The sequence below is a fragment of the Argiope bruennichi genome, chromosome 7 (genome assembly GCF_947563725.1).
Source record: "Argiope bruennichi chromosome 7, qqArgBrue1.1, whole genome shotgun sequence".
NCBI lineage: Eukaryota > Metazoa > Arthropoda > Arachnida > Araneae > Araneidae > Argiope > Argiope bruennichi.
The window spans coordinates 28,942,943-28,958,371 of NC_079157.1; the positions used below are offsets into that span (position 1 = coordinate 28,942,943).

At 30.5% G+C, this 15,429-nt stretch overlaps 1 protein-coding gene across 2 annotated transcripts in view; it reads left to right on the forward strand.

Moving 5' to 3' along the window:
• Window positions 1-1,120: 1,120 nt before the first annotated feature.
• LOC129976340 (gastrula zinc finger protein XlCGF7.1-like) overlaps window positions 1,121-15,429 on the forward strand; it is a 35,128-nt gene continuing 20,819 nt past the window's right edge. Inside the window, exons 1-2 of one of the 2 annotated variants that reach the window (XM_056089853.1) lie at window positions 1,121-1,267; window positions 12,575-12,686. The gene's annotated coding sequence lies outside the window, so the exon portion shown is untranslated. The remainder of the gene's footprint in view (window positions 1,268-12,574; window positions 12,687-15,429) is intronic. The other variant, XM_056089854.1, reaches the window with a different exon arrangement.

Below are 15,429 nucleotides of genomic sequence, written 5' to 3' on the forward strand. Positions count from 1 at the left end.
ATAAAATTAAGACAGGAAGGTATATGCAGACAGGAGAAACAAATCTTCATGTAAGACACCCTATTTGCTCCCAACTGATTGATTTTTCGTGAGGTTAAAAAAAAAAACCTTCCTGTGCTTCAATTTAGAAGCATAAGACCTGCAATCCAATCAAAGTTTGCATGATGCCATTATTTGTTTGTTATTATTACTTCTCCTAATCACAGCATTTCCCCCCTTTATCTACTTGCTTAATTATGTGTTCTCGTATCAATTCTCGTTTTTAAGATAGAAGCATATTTAGTTTATTAAATATTCACTTCATTTTGTTAAAAATATTTTTATAATAAAAGGTACAATGAAAATTTTCTAAAATATTATTTTCGTGAACATTTTTTTAAAAAATGGGATCAACTGTTATTATTTATTATCTGCAAAAAAAGGAACTTTGCATATTTTTATGACGCATTATTTTATATCCAATTCTGGGCGAGCTGCAATATTGCAGGTGTGTGAACTTTTATATTTTACTTTGCTGAATTTTTATTAATTTCCTTTATCAATTACATTTATTAATTATTTATTTTCTTTATCAGAATACAAAAGATTTTATATCATGTTCTGATGATCTAAATTTTTTCAACGCAACAGTTTTAAATGTAGCTTTCAAATTAAAAATTTTAGTTGTAAAACCGCTTACTTTCTTACATTACAATCACTGATAAACAATTTTTGCTGTGCTGCCATTTTCTGAATTGCTAATGAGCCACTGTTCTAACCCTCTGATATATTAGAAAAATTTTAAAACTGGAATTCTTGATCATGGTCTGTCGTTCTAATTCATTCTTGCATCTGCCTTTATGTGATTACTTTTATTGAAAGACCAACTCTTCACTCAGCGATTCCTCTCAAGAAATCTTATTTGTAAAAAAGGCATTCGGAGTTGGGCAGAATAGGCACACCATTGGCTGCGACATAATTCCTTCCAGCAAAATCGAAATTTCTGCTTCGAAAAGTTTCGGTTTACAGACTAGATCCGATGGTCGGTTATGGATTCGACAATTTATTTTGAGGATCCATTCATCGAACTCGTTCTGGAATGATCGACGAATCGGTGGAATTTCAGATTTGATTGAATATCTGTTAATAACGTAGACGACTCTTCTCTCTCTGTCTGTAAATACTGCATTCTGGAATTATTCAATACCTGCACTTCATGTAAAGGCTAAACGTCGGATAAATTATAATTAATACAATTCAGTCATTGGCACATGATATTAAAATAACTGTAAGTAAATTTCACTTGATTAATCACATTTTTAAGGGATTCTTTATTTATTTTTTTAAATAGAAACTAGTTTACCTTACAAACTGTATCGATGCTTTGTTGAGAATGTAATGCTTATTTCGTCAGTTAAAGAAAAATGCCTGAAGTGTAGTTTCAATTTTTCGGAAAGTTGAAAAGTTATTTTTCGTTTTCTGTATTTTCGAATTGATGTTATAAATGCTCCTATTTTAAGTCTTTTTAAGGTTATTTGTTTTTTTAATTTATCCTTATGCCTCCAGTAGAAACATATTTAATTCTGAATTCCTTTGTATAGGTTAAAAATATGTGAGTTGTCTTTAAACATTAACAAAATATAAATATGTTAGTGAAAAATTTTATTAAGAGAAATGCTCGTTACAGATAAAGTGTGAAAAGTATTTTAATATTTTCTGAATGTTTTGTACAATATTTGTTCGATTTAAAATTGATGCCGGATTGTTAAAGTCTAAATTTTTTGGTAGATTTTGTGCCAGTTGTAATTCTGATATTTTTTATTGCTACTCTAAAAGGCGTTTGTTATCTAATTATGAAGTTTCTAAAATGGTGGACATATGGCAATTTTTTTGAAATATTGGCTCGAAGTAGTCCTTCTTGGCAAGAAACAGGGCCCTAATTTTAAGACTAATTCTGGATTTTTGACCAACTTGTTAGAATAATAAATTCTTATTTTCTATTGTGCATATTTCATTAACGATCACTTTTTAAAAATTACAATGCATTGTGTATAATAATCAACCATTATCCAGTGTTTAACAGAGGAATAGTGATAACATTCATTGATCTCTGTATTGGAAAAATGGATTAATTTAACTTCTTAGTCTAAGATGATTCTATTTTGAAATGTTGTTGTATATAATACAATACAATACAATGCAAAGTATTATCTTTTTCTTTTTATAATATCGGGTTTCTTTATGTAAATATCTTTTTAGCATATTCATTTCAATGCTCATTATGCATGCATGATTATTATTTCAAAAATTGTTTAAATTTATAGAAGGAAAATTCTTTGATAAGATAAAAATAAAATGCTGTTTAGAGATATTGTCTTTTTGAAAAGTAAATAAACAATATATATTTAAAACAGTGGCTAAGTATTATAACAAAATTTATGATAAATGTAAATAAATATCAAATTATTGTTCTTTAAAAGTTCGAATTGAAAAATTGGGTTTTCTATTGTATATAGAAATAATCTTCATTAACATTAAAAAATACATTATTATGACTATAAAATAAATTCAACCTGTAAATAACACATTATTATGTCTAAAAAGTGATGAAAATTTTTTATAAATATTGGGAATTAAATAAATGAGCAAATTCATTAAAAATTTTGAATAATAAATAAATAATTTGTCTCAAGTTCTTACATTAAAAAAAAAGTTTAATTCAAAGTTTTAAATATTTAGAAAAAGTTTTATTGCCACATTTAAATTATATGAATAAATCTGTAGATAGGTTAATCATTAAAAAGTTATTGTGAAAACTAATCATAAAAGAAATTATGAATAAGATCCATATTTACATGATATACTGACAATCAGTTGATCTGTTGATTTCAAGTTAACAACTTTTCTAGTTTTATAGTCTCCTAGTTTCTTTCATGACATTTTTTTTTTTGAAAAAAAAATTAAATTTTCTTCAATATATATTATAATATTTTCTAGAAAAAGCTCAATAGAAGTATGCAGTAATGTAATTTGCAAATCCTGTTATTCTAAGAAAAATGATATGAGTAATTTTAAGAAAATAAGGACAAAGAATCTACTATCTAGTATTATGCTAGAAGAATCAAGCTGTTTCTTTTATATAATGCTAAATGGAAGCACACAGTCCGCCTGATTATACCCTATGCCCTCTGTTAAAACCAGAAAGTCAGTTTGAAGCATAGTATTTTAAAATTAACTTGTTGACAGTAGATAGCATGTAGATGGTACCTAAACTGCATTTGTCTCAAGATCTATGAATAATATAGGTAGAATAGTTTGGTCCCTTTCTAAGAAATAGTAAGATCTTAGTTCAGTTAAAAGGAAGTAGTATGTCCTGACCATTGCAGAATTAAAATAGTACCATTACTACCAGGTGCATTTTTTGAAATTAGGCATTGTAGATGTAAAAAAAAAAAAAAAAATCATAAAATATTTTGAAACAATTTTTATGTTCTTTACTTTAAAATATTCTGCATTTTTAAATAAAATTATTGAAATGCTTTAGTGTACAGTAGGAAGCATATAGAAAACAGTTAATAATTTGTTTAAATTTCATAACATAAACATATGCATAATTTAATGAAGTATTTAATTACCAGAATTATTCATAGTTTAAATAAATTTCCTTCAATTAAGAATTTAAGTACTCTTTCCTAATCATATAAAATTATTTTTGTTTCCTATGAATTTTTGCAAAAGTATTCTTTGTAACATACATATTACAAGGCAAGGAAAGATTTGATTATCTAATAAATGTAAAAGAAAGAAAGAAGTCTCTATAAAAGGATATGCACTGTGATGAGATTTACATTTATTTTAAACTTTGCTAACCATTATAAATCATTAGTCATTTTTAATGTATACAGTTTTGTGTTACAAATTTGTTTTGTATTCGTGCATTTTATTTATTAATTAACCAAAGATTTTTCAAAAAAGTAATTATTCTTAGAAGAATAAACATTTTTTTTAAAGGTCACTGCTTTGTTTTTCACTTTACATATTATAGATATATAAAAGATGATACCAGAATGAAATATACCATGTTTGTATTGCTTATTTTAAATTGATGGTTTAGCAAAGCAAACCATTTAATTTAAATTGGTTTGTCATTTGGAGAAAACTAAACCACATATTAACTTAAAAAGACGAGGAATAGAATTTGTGAAGTATTGAAAATATTGCATTCAAAATAAATCTATCTAGACATATTACTTTTGATGTTGTAGGTTTGGAAATTAAGTCATTAAGCTGAAATCAGTGGGAATTTGTGTTAAGCTTTATATTGAGTTTTAGTGGAAAATTGTAATTTTAAGTGCAGATTTTTGCTAAGGGGTAATAGGACTTTCTTTTCTGTAGTATTGAAGTAATAAATTTCTTTCTTTTTTTTTGAAGAATATATACAGAATTGTAAAAATTTTTAATAAAATGTGTTTGGCTTTGTCCTCTTTATATTCTGTGATAATGAAAGATATTTGTTTTTTCTTTCCTTCAGTTTTAATGAGTTTCGACAAGTGTTTAAGCTTCAGAAAACTTATGTTAATTTTATAGGAAAAAAATGATGAATTTTATTAAGTAACTAAAAATTTCGATCTTTGTAAAAGTCAACTTTTCGGTTAGTCAACTTTGTTGTTATTAACGAAAAAAAAATTAATGAAAAGAAATTGAAAGTACTTAGTTTATTCTATTGGTGTAGGTGCATGAATTCATTAAAATAAGGCAAGTAATATTTTTTTTAAATCCTATTGAAAAATAATTTTCATGATTTATTTCTATTATTATCATTGAGAATATTCTGGATATATCTTTACTTTATAAAATATTATTCAAAAATGAATCTAAACAGTTTTTCATTTCATATCTATGATTTGGAACGCAGGCGTTTTCATTTCGAATTTGGAAACCCTTATAAAGAAACGGAGTAAATCTTCCCGTACACAACCGCTACAATGTTTCCGTAGTTGTTAAGTTTTTATTAAATTATTGTGCATTTTTTTTTACCCGTTATTGGGTTTCATATGTGCTGTATAATATTTCAGTGATTTTATTGAATAAGCATATTAATTTACAAAATTATTACTTTCAATATTTCGTTACAGCTGGAGTATTTACATTATTTTTGAATGAATCAAGTAACGTCAAATGACTTTTAGTTGCTGTACATGACAGTTAGATTTGGGTATTCTTTATCTAAACGGTTTCATACAAAGATGAAATAAAATTTGTGGCATCGTAGGTTTCGCTGGAATTTTAACTGTCTTATTGTGCCGTTCTTCCTAAATACAGAAGGCCGCTGTGCTGATTTTCCGACGTCACTAATAATTTAAATTTCTTGAAGTATGGTTGGCGTTTTTCAGATATATTCTATCATAACACACCAAGCCTACGGCAAGAAAATCGTACTATTAAATCAGTACCATGGTCTTTTGCGTTTAGAAGATGTTGATTGTGTAGTTGAGCAATTAATAAATCTGTCCTTCCAATTTTTTCATTGAAGAGCATTGTTTTCAAATATATGGCAGCCGTATTAAACACGAATTGTCTTCGTTTGCCATCACTTCTTAAAAACAATAGGTGTTAATTATGCATCGAAATACTTATTAAATACTGTATTAAAAAAATGGCACTTCGAAAAACTTTAAAACCATTATTGTCTGGTGGTAAGATTAGCTTCTTTGTAGCTGAATTCCATGTTTGAAACTGAATTCTGCCAAAGTGTGCATTAGGGCAGAACAAAAAAACTAAACTTTTGATTTTTAATTTGCGCGGAAAAGTTGTCTTTTGGTATAGACAAAATGAATAATAAATATGGTATATATTGGAGTACTTCATGAGTTGCCGCAAGAACCTTTGTAAAGTTTCTTAAAATTTTTGCTACATTAATTTTTTTTTTAATTTTAAATAATCAACTTTTGATATTTAATTTGCAATAGCCTCGAAAAAATGCCTTTTGGTGTAGATAAATTAAAAATATCAAAATTACTGGACTAGAGGAGCCTTAAAGACGTTAAAGTTTAATTAAAACACACGTTTGTAACTTTTTCAAAGATTTCTGTCGTTCTCAATTATGAAATAAAAAGCTTTAAATAGGCGTTGTAATATGAATAGAAATATAAAAATAGCTTTATTATCGTATTGGCATAGCGCTGGGTCGTCGCCGGAGCGGATTTTATTGAAGGGAGGCGGAGACTGGTCCACGTCCTGTAACAGGACAGGCAGTAGCTTTGCCGAGTTCAGCTGAATTTGCGTCTCCGATCTGTCTGTTGTGTAACTGATTTGTTAATTTATGTTCTTGTGTGCTTTGTTATGAGTAAAAATGGCACAGTCTAAATTTATAAACCCAAGACAAATGTCAAACTATCATGTTTTGGTGAAATTTACTAATTTGCCTACTTACAAATCTGTTATGAAGTGCTAATGTTATATTAGACATAATTTCAAAATTACTTCAGAGAAGGATCTTTCTGTAATTAAAATATTGGGCACTTTAGTTTCGAAAATAAAATTAATATGACATAAACTTCTATTCCCGTTTTTTCTAATAAAAAATTTTTAGAAATGATAAAAGTTTATCGTGCTAAATACAGGAATTTATTAAAGTCTGAAAGCAGGAAAGGGTAGGATAAGTTTGATTCGAACCTCAAAAAATTTAGAAAAGAAGCTAAACGATTATTTGATATTGGTACCAGTTATGGAACAATAGTTTCTAAAGGATCAACGCTGTAACAGAAAAATAGTTATTGGTAACATTAATATGGCTATCGCAAGCGCTTTGATGAAGCAAGAAAAATTAAAGAACTACAGAGAATAATTGAGTTTAATCAAGAACGGACAAAAAATACTATTGTGTCAGAGACGGTTACTAGCGACATGACAACTCTGAAGAAGGACAGTGTTCTCAACAAGAGGTAAACCAACCAGATACTTCAAATATATAAGAAAAGATAAAACTAACAGGTATTTGCGTAATTTAATGTTAAGTTATAAACTTATGTACTTATGGTTCCAAACATCTGTTTAACCTTACCTCATATTTATGATATCTTTGTGACGATCTCAAGAATGCTATAGACCTGATTATTCAAAGAAATGAGCACTTTGCTGCTTCAGAGAATAGCCTTTCATCATCCTAAATGATGAGCGTGAAACTCAAAGAGAACTTGGTTTACGACATGTTTCAAAAGCAAGAAGAGAAAGGTGAGGCAGCGTTAGGGAGTTTAAAGTTCCAAAGATAAACTTCGATGCAAAGGATTACATCGACAACATCTCAAATCTTGAAAATGTCGTAACTGAACGCCGTCTCCCCCGTGTTGAAACATATTTCCAGTGACTCACTGAAAATTTTTTTGCAGAAGGCATCTGAAACTGAACCATTTAGCATAGTGGATACAGTTATCGACTTTCACCGATTTTCTTGTCCCACGCAAGCAGTGGACAGAGCTCTGAAAGTGGTAACCGAATCAGCTCAAAATATATGTGGTTGAATCTCAAGGGAAGTATTCATAAGAGCAAAAATTGACTCATGTGTAAATATTCCAAAATTTATAAACAAAAAAAATGACAGTTTAATGTGGCAATGAACTTGAAACAACATTTTGCAACTGTAACATTTGAAATCATTAAAGATACAGAAGGTAAAAAACACTATAATATGACATTTAAAAATATTTTATTTTGTAATTAATAATTTTTTCCAACTGTAATGTTTATATGTATTTAGAACCATCTTTTGTAACATTGTATGTACGAAAAATGCATAAAAGTATTTTTATCAAAATTTATAATTTTTTACAAAATTTAAATTTTTTTCGTCACCTTGAGATGTTGTAGCAGTGAAGCCAAATTTTTAAAAATTCTTTTTGAACCTAAAAGGCAATTTTACCCCGTTATTTTCGAGCAAAAAGTATTTAAAAAAAGTATCCCGTTTATTGACTTGATTCATCTTTCGTTTCTTTTTGTTTGTCTGTTTGGAAAAAAAAAAAAAAAAAATGAAAAAAAAAATCGATCCGTTTCAGGAATAACTGCTATCGGAAATCACGCGAAAAACGGAAAATTCTTTTCATTCTGTCTCATAAAGAAGCATATGTTCAAGAAATTCAGTATTAATTAAAATATTGATGTATACAAATCGAATGTCTAATTTATGATCATGTAAAGTAATCTAGTGCAATCCACACAACTAATAATTATAACGCTCAGATATTGGCAGTATCAAGCCGTTGAAAATAGCGCAAACGACAAACAGACGATTCAAGAAATAACTGCCAATAATACATAAAGAAAAGACAGAATCTGATTTCTGTTTCAACTTATAAAAAAACTGACTGACTTTCTTATAGTTCGGTCGAAATACATTACACTTTTATTGGTTTAAGCGTTTGAGTTGGCCGTCTTAAACGAGTATACTCTTAACGAATATAGTGGTAAAAGTTTGCTGGAGAAACTCCTGGATTGTGCTGCCTTAATGGCAAAGTGAAATTGCCATTGTTGACTTCCCACCTGAGCTATTGCGTTCATTGCTTTTGCGCGAAACATCAGAATCGCGACATTTTCTAGCGAACACTCAAAAATAGAATGGCTGTTTTAAAATGACTTCATTTGGGGCAGACATTATCGAAGAACCAGGATTTAATCGGATATTCAAGGTAATTTAATTTATGTTGAAGAAAGTCAATGTTCATTTTCTTTGAAAGATAAATTTTGTTTAATAGATGAAAAAATTGCTCAAATATGGTTTCAATTATAGGCGAAAAGGTTTTGGTCAATGTATTTGTTTCTAAAATCGAATCACTACGAACTGTTAATGGTATAGTGTGCCCAGCATTTCGTGCTGCATGTCAAGAGCTCAATTTGCTTGAAAACGATAATCATTGGGACACGACAATGGCTGAAGCAACTATTTTTGCATCTCCAAGTCAGATACGCACATTATTTGCTATCATCCTTTCGACATGCTTCCCATCCAATCCACGTGACCTGTGGAACAAATACAAGGTTAACATGTCAGAAGACATTTTACATCCAATTCGTGTAAGTTAAAGAAATTTCGATATTGAAGTAAATGAGGAGTTGTATAACCAGGCTTTGCTGTTAATTGAAGACATGTGTTACCTCATGTGCGGTAGTTAATTAGTGAAGTTTGGAATGGCAGCGCCAGATCGTGGAATGAATGACACGTTTAACCGAGAATTGGAATGAGAATATGATCGACATGAATTAGACCAATCAGTTCAAACGAACCCCTGCTGAACACCAAATAGAAGAAAGTGTATGATACATTAATGAAGGCAATTGATGATGGAAATGGTGGCTTATTTTTCCTGGATGCCCCTGATGGAATTGGAAAGACATTCCTTATATCATTGCTTTTGGCCACTGTTCGTGCGAGATCGGAAATTGCGGTAGTAGTTGCTTCTTCTGGCATAGCGGCCACATTGTTGGAAGGATGCCGTACATCTCATTCAGCGTTAAAGTTGCCGTTAAACCTACAAAATTCAGAACAAGTGACATGCAACATTTCGAAACAGTCCGCAATGGCCAAAATTTTAGTAGCATCTAAAATCATCATATGGGATGAATGCACGATAGCGCATTGGAAGCACTTGACCGGACATTGAAAGATCTGCGCAATGACTCGAGATGCTTTGGAGTCGCAATCATTTTACTGTCTGGCGATTTCCGCCAAACACTGCCAATCATTCCAAGATCGACTGCTGCCGATGAAATAAACGCTTGCCTCAAATCATCAAATCTGTGGTGCTATGTGAAGAAACTTCAACTGACAACAAACATGAGAGTTGCTTTGCTGAACGATCCTTCTGCTGAAGATTTCTTAGCAATTGTTGACTATCGGTAATTGCTGTGTTCCTGTTGACGAATCGAGTGGATTTATTTCATTTCCTAGGAATGTTTGCAATTTCGCTTCATCGAAAGATGAGCTCATTAACAAAGTGTTTCGGAACATCATTGATAATCACAAATGGTTGAGTGTCAGAGCAGTTTTGGCGGCTAAGAACAAAGATGTGGATGACTTAAACTTCGTAATTCAGAATCAAATCGTTGGTACTCTGCATTCATTCAAGTCTATAGACTGTGTAACAAACGGAGACGAAGTCACCAACTATCCATCTGAATTTTTAAACTCCTTGGATGTGCCTGGCTTACCACCGCACAATTTATAGCTGAAGGTTGGCTCGGTGGTCATGATGCTTCGAAACCTAAACCAACCAAAACTATGCAGTGGAACGTTTGGTGATAAAAAAAACCGATGATCAATGTGATTCACATGACTATACTCAAAGGAAAATTCTAAGATGAGGAAGTTCTCATTCCGAGGATTCCCATGATCCTAAGTGATATGCCCTTTGAGTTTAAACGAATTCAATTTCAAATTCGTGTTGCCTTCGCGATGACGATTAACAAATCACAAGGCCAATCATTGAGTGCTTGTGGTCTCAATCTAGAAAATCCATGTTTTTCTCATGGAAAGTTATATGTGGCATGTTCACATATTGGTAAACCATTCGCTTTGTTTATTCTTGCGAGTGATAACAAAACAAAAAATGTTGTACTTCAGAAGGTGCTTGACTCAAGAGAATAAACCCGAATGTATATACAGATTGAATAAAGAAAATGCCTTTATGATAAGCCATTGTAATACTTGTTTTTTGTAATACAGTATTACTACAACTTGTACATTGTAATACAGTATTACTACAACAAGAAGAAGCTTTCAGTGCAAATTCAAAGTCGCCGAGGGTCCGCAGTCGAATACAATAAAGCACATGTACGAGATATTCAAACGAACGGGTCCGAACTATTGCACGAAAACGCTTGGCTACTACAAAAGCAGATGTACAGTTCTTTGAGTAAACAATTGCACGCTCCTCTACAAAATCAATCGGAAAAACTATAGTCGAATATCAAAGGAGCGAAATGGCGTCGTATAAGATATAACGTCAGTGCTTAGCAATTGTTCCCTTTCAAAATTCAAGCACAGCAACCACTTCATATCGTATCCGTTGAGAAAAGGAACAAATTTGTGAATGAATTGTTGGACATGATTGATGGCGGTAATATTAATGTGGACTCTATATTTTATTCAGATGAAATACATTTCCTTCTCGATGGATTCGCGTATGAACAAAATTGCCGAATTTTGGGAACTGAGAACCATCAAATGTGTGTTGGAAATGCTTTAGTCTAACCATTATGACATACTGGTTTATGCAAAATGGCGTGCGGCCTCAACGTACTGCTGATGTTATCCGTTTCTGAGATGAATATTTTGATAACCGTGTAATTGCATTAAATTACCCATGCTTCCTAAGAAAGGAAATATGCTAGCTACCGTATTCACCTGACTTAAATCCTTGCGATTTCTTTCCTTGTGGTCACTAGCAGGATGCGGTGTGCCAGTGAAATCTCTGGACGCTTGCAGAAATAATTACGATTTGTGGTTCCGGCTAATGTTGAACGTTTTGAAAATAGTGAACAGTAATTTTCTTTTTTAAAAAAGATTTTAAAAAAAATCAATTATTTCGTTATTTACATTTTTTCTGTTTGCAGCGCTATCTATCGACAACTTTTTCATGTAAAATCGAAAATTCTGGGAGAAAGATTTATGCACTAATATGAATTTACTGCACTTTTTTTAGCTTTAACCGTTTTCCTTTTATGCATTTTCGAAAATCGTCTGTCTATTTCAGGACACCGTTAATATATATACAGTGTAATATTAATTTTATATTAATACATTTGTGATAGTATATTTGTACCAGAAGTTAAATAATTCATGTTGTTGTCGGCATGTTTGATTTTTACTTCTATCGCGATACCTTTAGTTGGAGATGTATCAACTTTTAATGCAGAAAGATTTTCTCAACTACTTATTCTCTACTGCAGAGATTTCCAATTTTTTAAACACTGTGATCCACTTCATCTTTAATTAATTCTGAACTTTTTCAGGGACAAACAGCATTCATTATTTTCAAAAGATGTATTATGAGTTCAAAAGTAACTTTTGTGAAGGAATAAAATTCTTAATAAATATAATAAATGTTTCCACTGACGATAATGAATCACTTTTAAATTAATAAGTATGCAAATAGAAATGAGCGTTCATTGCGTAAAAGATTAACTGTTTAAGTTGGCAATTTCTGAGAGAACCGTTCAGTTATATAGCAACGGCGTGAAGATATAACCTTACGTGAACGCGCAGAGCAGATTTGAACTATAGTTAACGATATATATATATATATATATATATATAGTCTTGTCACAACTCTTATGAGTGCGTTACGAGTCTTAATTTTAGAAATTGTTTTTAATATAATATGATTCCCCCCCCCCCCTCTCTAAATACTTTTCTTGAAGAAATTGATTTTTATTGTGTTTAGTAACATCGCCTATCAAAGGACAAGAAAATGCTGTTCAATTTTTTTTGCATAATACATTAGTTACACTTCAATATTTTTATTTAACTTCTGTAACTTTTTATTAGTTTTAAAATTTTAACATTCATAGTAAAGTTTCATGAAAAAAATTTATTTTTTTCCAGGTGTATTGAAACAATGAACCGGAAAAAATGCGGCGCTTCCGAAACAGTAAGCGGAGATATAGCGGAAATTTAAATTCAAAAATGTTTAGGTCAAAGCACCATGAAAATTAAGGTATGAAAAATGAAATTACAAGTAATATTTATTATTAGCAAACTGATGGACCAAGATACTGTAAAAATAGTTAAATAAGTGTGATAAACACTTTACTCATCAACAAATATTTGCTTTTTCGTGAACTGAATGGTACAGAAAAAAGACCGCTGTGATTGGAAAATACAATGTAAATATATGACTTATATGAAATTTCATTCATGAATTGGTGGCAGAAGTGGTAGACCCATTTGAGGCAACTGGTAACAGCAATTGTGCTATGAAACACGATTTTGAAAGACTTTAGTAAGTTTCATGAATGTAAATAAATGAATTAACATTACTTTACATTCATTTTAACTACATTAAAACATTTTTAGATGAAAGCAATTTGAGATGAAATTTATGCCCGTTTATGACAAAGAAACTATATGTCAGCGAGATATGTATTGAAGCGTCTGCTTTGCTGCAATTTAAACAGCCACATTTACTGATGTTTTCGAATGAGAAATATAATTGCAATATATGTTCTATGACATTTTTTGAAATGAGCACTTTAAGGAAGCATTTGCTAATCCATACGGAAGTGAAACCATATCGCTGTGAGATGTGCAGTAGCGCATTTTCTCGAAAGAACATTTTAAAGAGACATTTACTGATACATACGGAAGAGAAACCATTCATTTGCGAGGTGTGCAACAATGCATTTACTCGGAAAGGAAATTTAGAGAAACATTTACAAATACATACAGGAGAGAAACCATTTGTCTGTAGTATTTGCAATAAAGCGTTTTCTCAGAAGTTTAATTTAGAGACACATTTACTAACACATACGGGAGAGAAACCATATCGCTGCGATATATGCAATAACGCTTTTTCTCGAAAGAACATTTTAAAGAGACATTTACTGACACATACGAATGAGAAACCGTACACTTGCGAGGTGTGCAATACTGCGTTTTCTCTCAGAGGAAATTTAAAGACACATTTACTAACACATACGGGAGAGAAACCGTATGTTTGTGACTTATGCAATAACGCGTATTCTCGAAACTGCGACTTAAAGAGGCATTTACTCACACATAGGAATAGAAAACCACGTGCTTTTGATCTATGAATCAACGTGTATTCTCGAAAGGAAATTTTAAAGAAACATTTATTGACTTATGCGAAGAAAAAGCCTTTCATTTTTGGATGATTGCTATACAGCATTTTCTGGTTGAGACAATTTAAACAGACATTTGCTAGCGCATACGATCGAGAAATGTTATGTCCACTATAAGTACTACAAGGCATTTTCTGGTCAGACAACTTTAAAGAGACATTTACAACAAAATAGAAGAAAGAACAAATAGACTTTAAATTGATCTCTGCGTTGTGTTTATTAGAAGTTTTTGTCACTCACATCGAAAGTATAATTTTTTGAAATCTGTAAAATAGCTTGGACTGATTTTTTTTTCTTCAAGTGGAAGCGAAAATTTGTGCTTAACCTGAAAAATAAAGAGTTTTCTTTTTTTTTTAGCAGAGGAATTTAAAAAAAATATATTGAAAAATCATGTAACAAAATCATGTTTTTACGACTTACGTAATAGATAATGAGTTGAGCTTATGTACCCCTGTGACTTGCTTATTCTTGCTTATTTTCTTAAAAACCTATTTAAAAAAACTTTTTTCGGTAGATACGAAAGTGAAGCCATAAAAATGTGACTTGTATTAAAACATTTTGTGCGAAAAGAAACTACATTTAAGGAAGAAGAATCGTAAGATTTTTTTTCCCTCACTTTTCTGAAGAAGGATTTGAAGAGTGCATTTTACTGCATTACTGAAGAAAGTTTCATATTTGTAAATTCAACAATAAGATAATGACTTTTCTGTGCAGGACTTTTCCATACCAGTCATAAAACTATCAGCCAATGGTCTTTTGAAATCAAGTTGTGTCACTTATAAGAATTATATCTGGAAAAGTTTACAACTCTTTCTTATCTACAAGAGTGAGATTTGTCGGAATTTGACTTGTTTTTGAACAGTTTTGGATATTTAATGACATGGCTTTTAAAAAATGTCAATAATTTCCATACTGTGTTTTGTGTAGGATGAATTATATTTTCAATAAATTTATACAAAAATGTATGAAGAAAATGAAGAATGATTATATTTTATCATAAAATATTATGCCTATGTTGAAACAATAATCGTATCTTCTGTATTTTAGATAACTAACATTTGACCTATCAATTTGTTACTTTATTGAAATACTACCCGCCTTTGACGACCAGCCATTTCGCAAGTATTAATGTTCGCTAAAATGTTCAATTAATATTTATATATCTTTTTCTCACAATAGGTATTTAAGCAAAATATTTTTAAGTTTCAAATATTAATAATCATATCCACTTATACTATTAAGTAGACCTTAAGCCGCTCTGTTCATTGTATCACGCATCTCTCTCTAATTTACTGTAATCGCCCGTAAAATTCAATTTCAAATTAATGTGGAAATGATGAAACTACAATTAATATAAATATGTATTATAGTGAATCCAAGCATGTCTTTAAAAAAAATAAGAACTAAAAGCGGAGGCGTTAGGCATTGATGTCTTATGTGCACTACAGAATAGTTTTCATGATTTATAATATCTCAAAGTAAAATTTCACTAATTCAATGAAAAAATCAGTTTTTAGTTTTATTTTTAAAAAGATATAAAATCTGTCTATGTCAATTATATTTTTTTTCTGTTTATAAATATATTTTAAAAAATTAGAA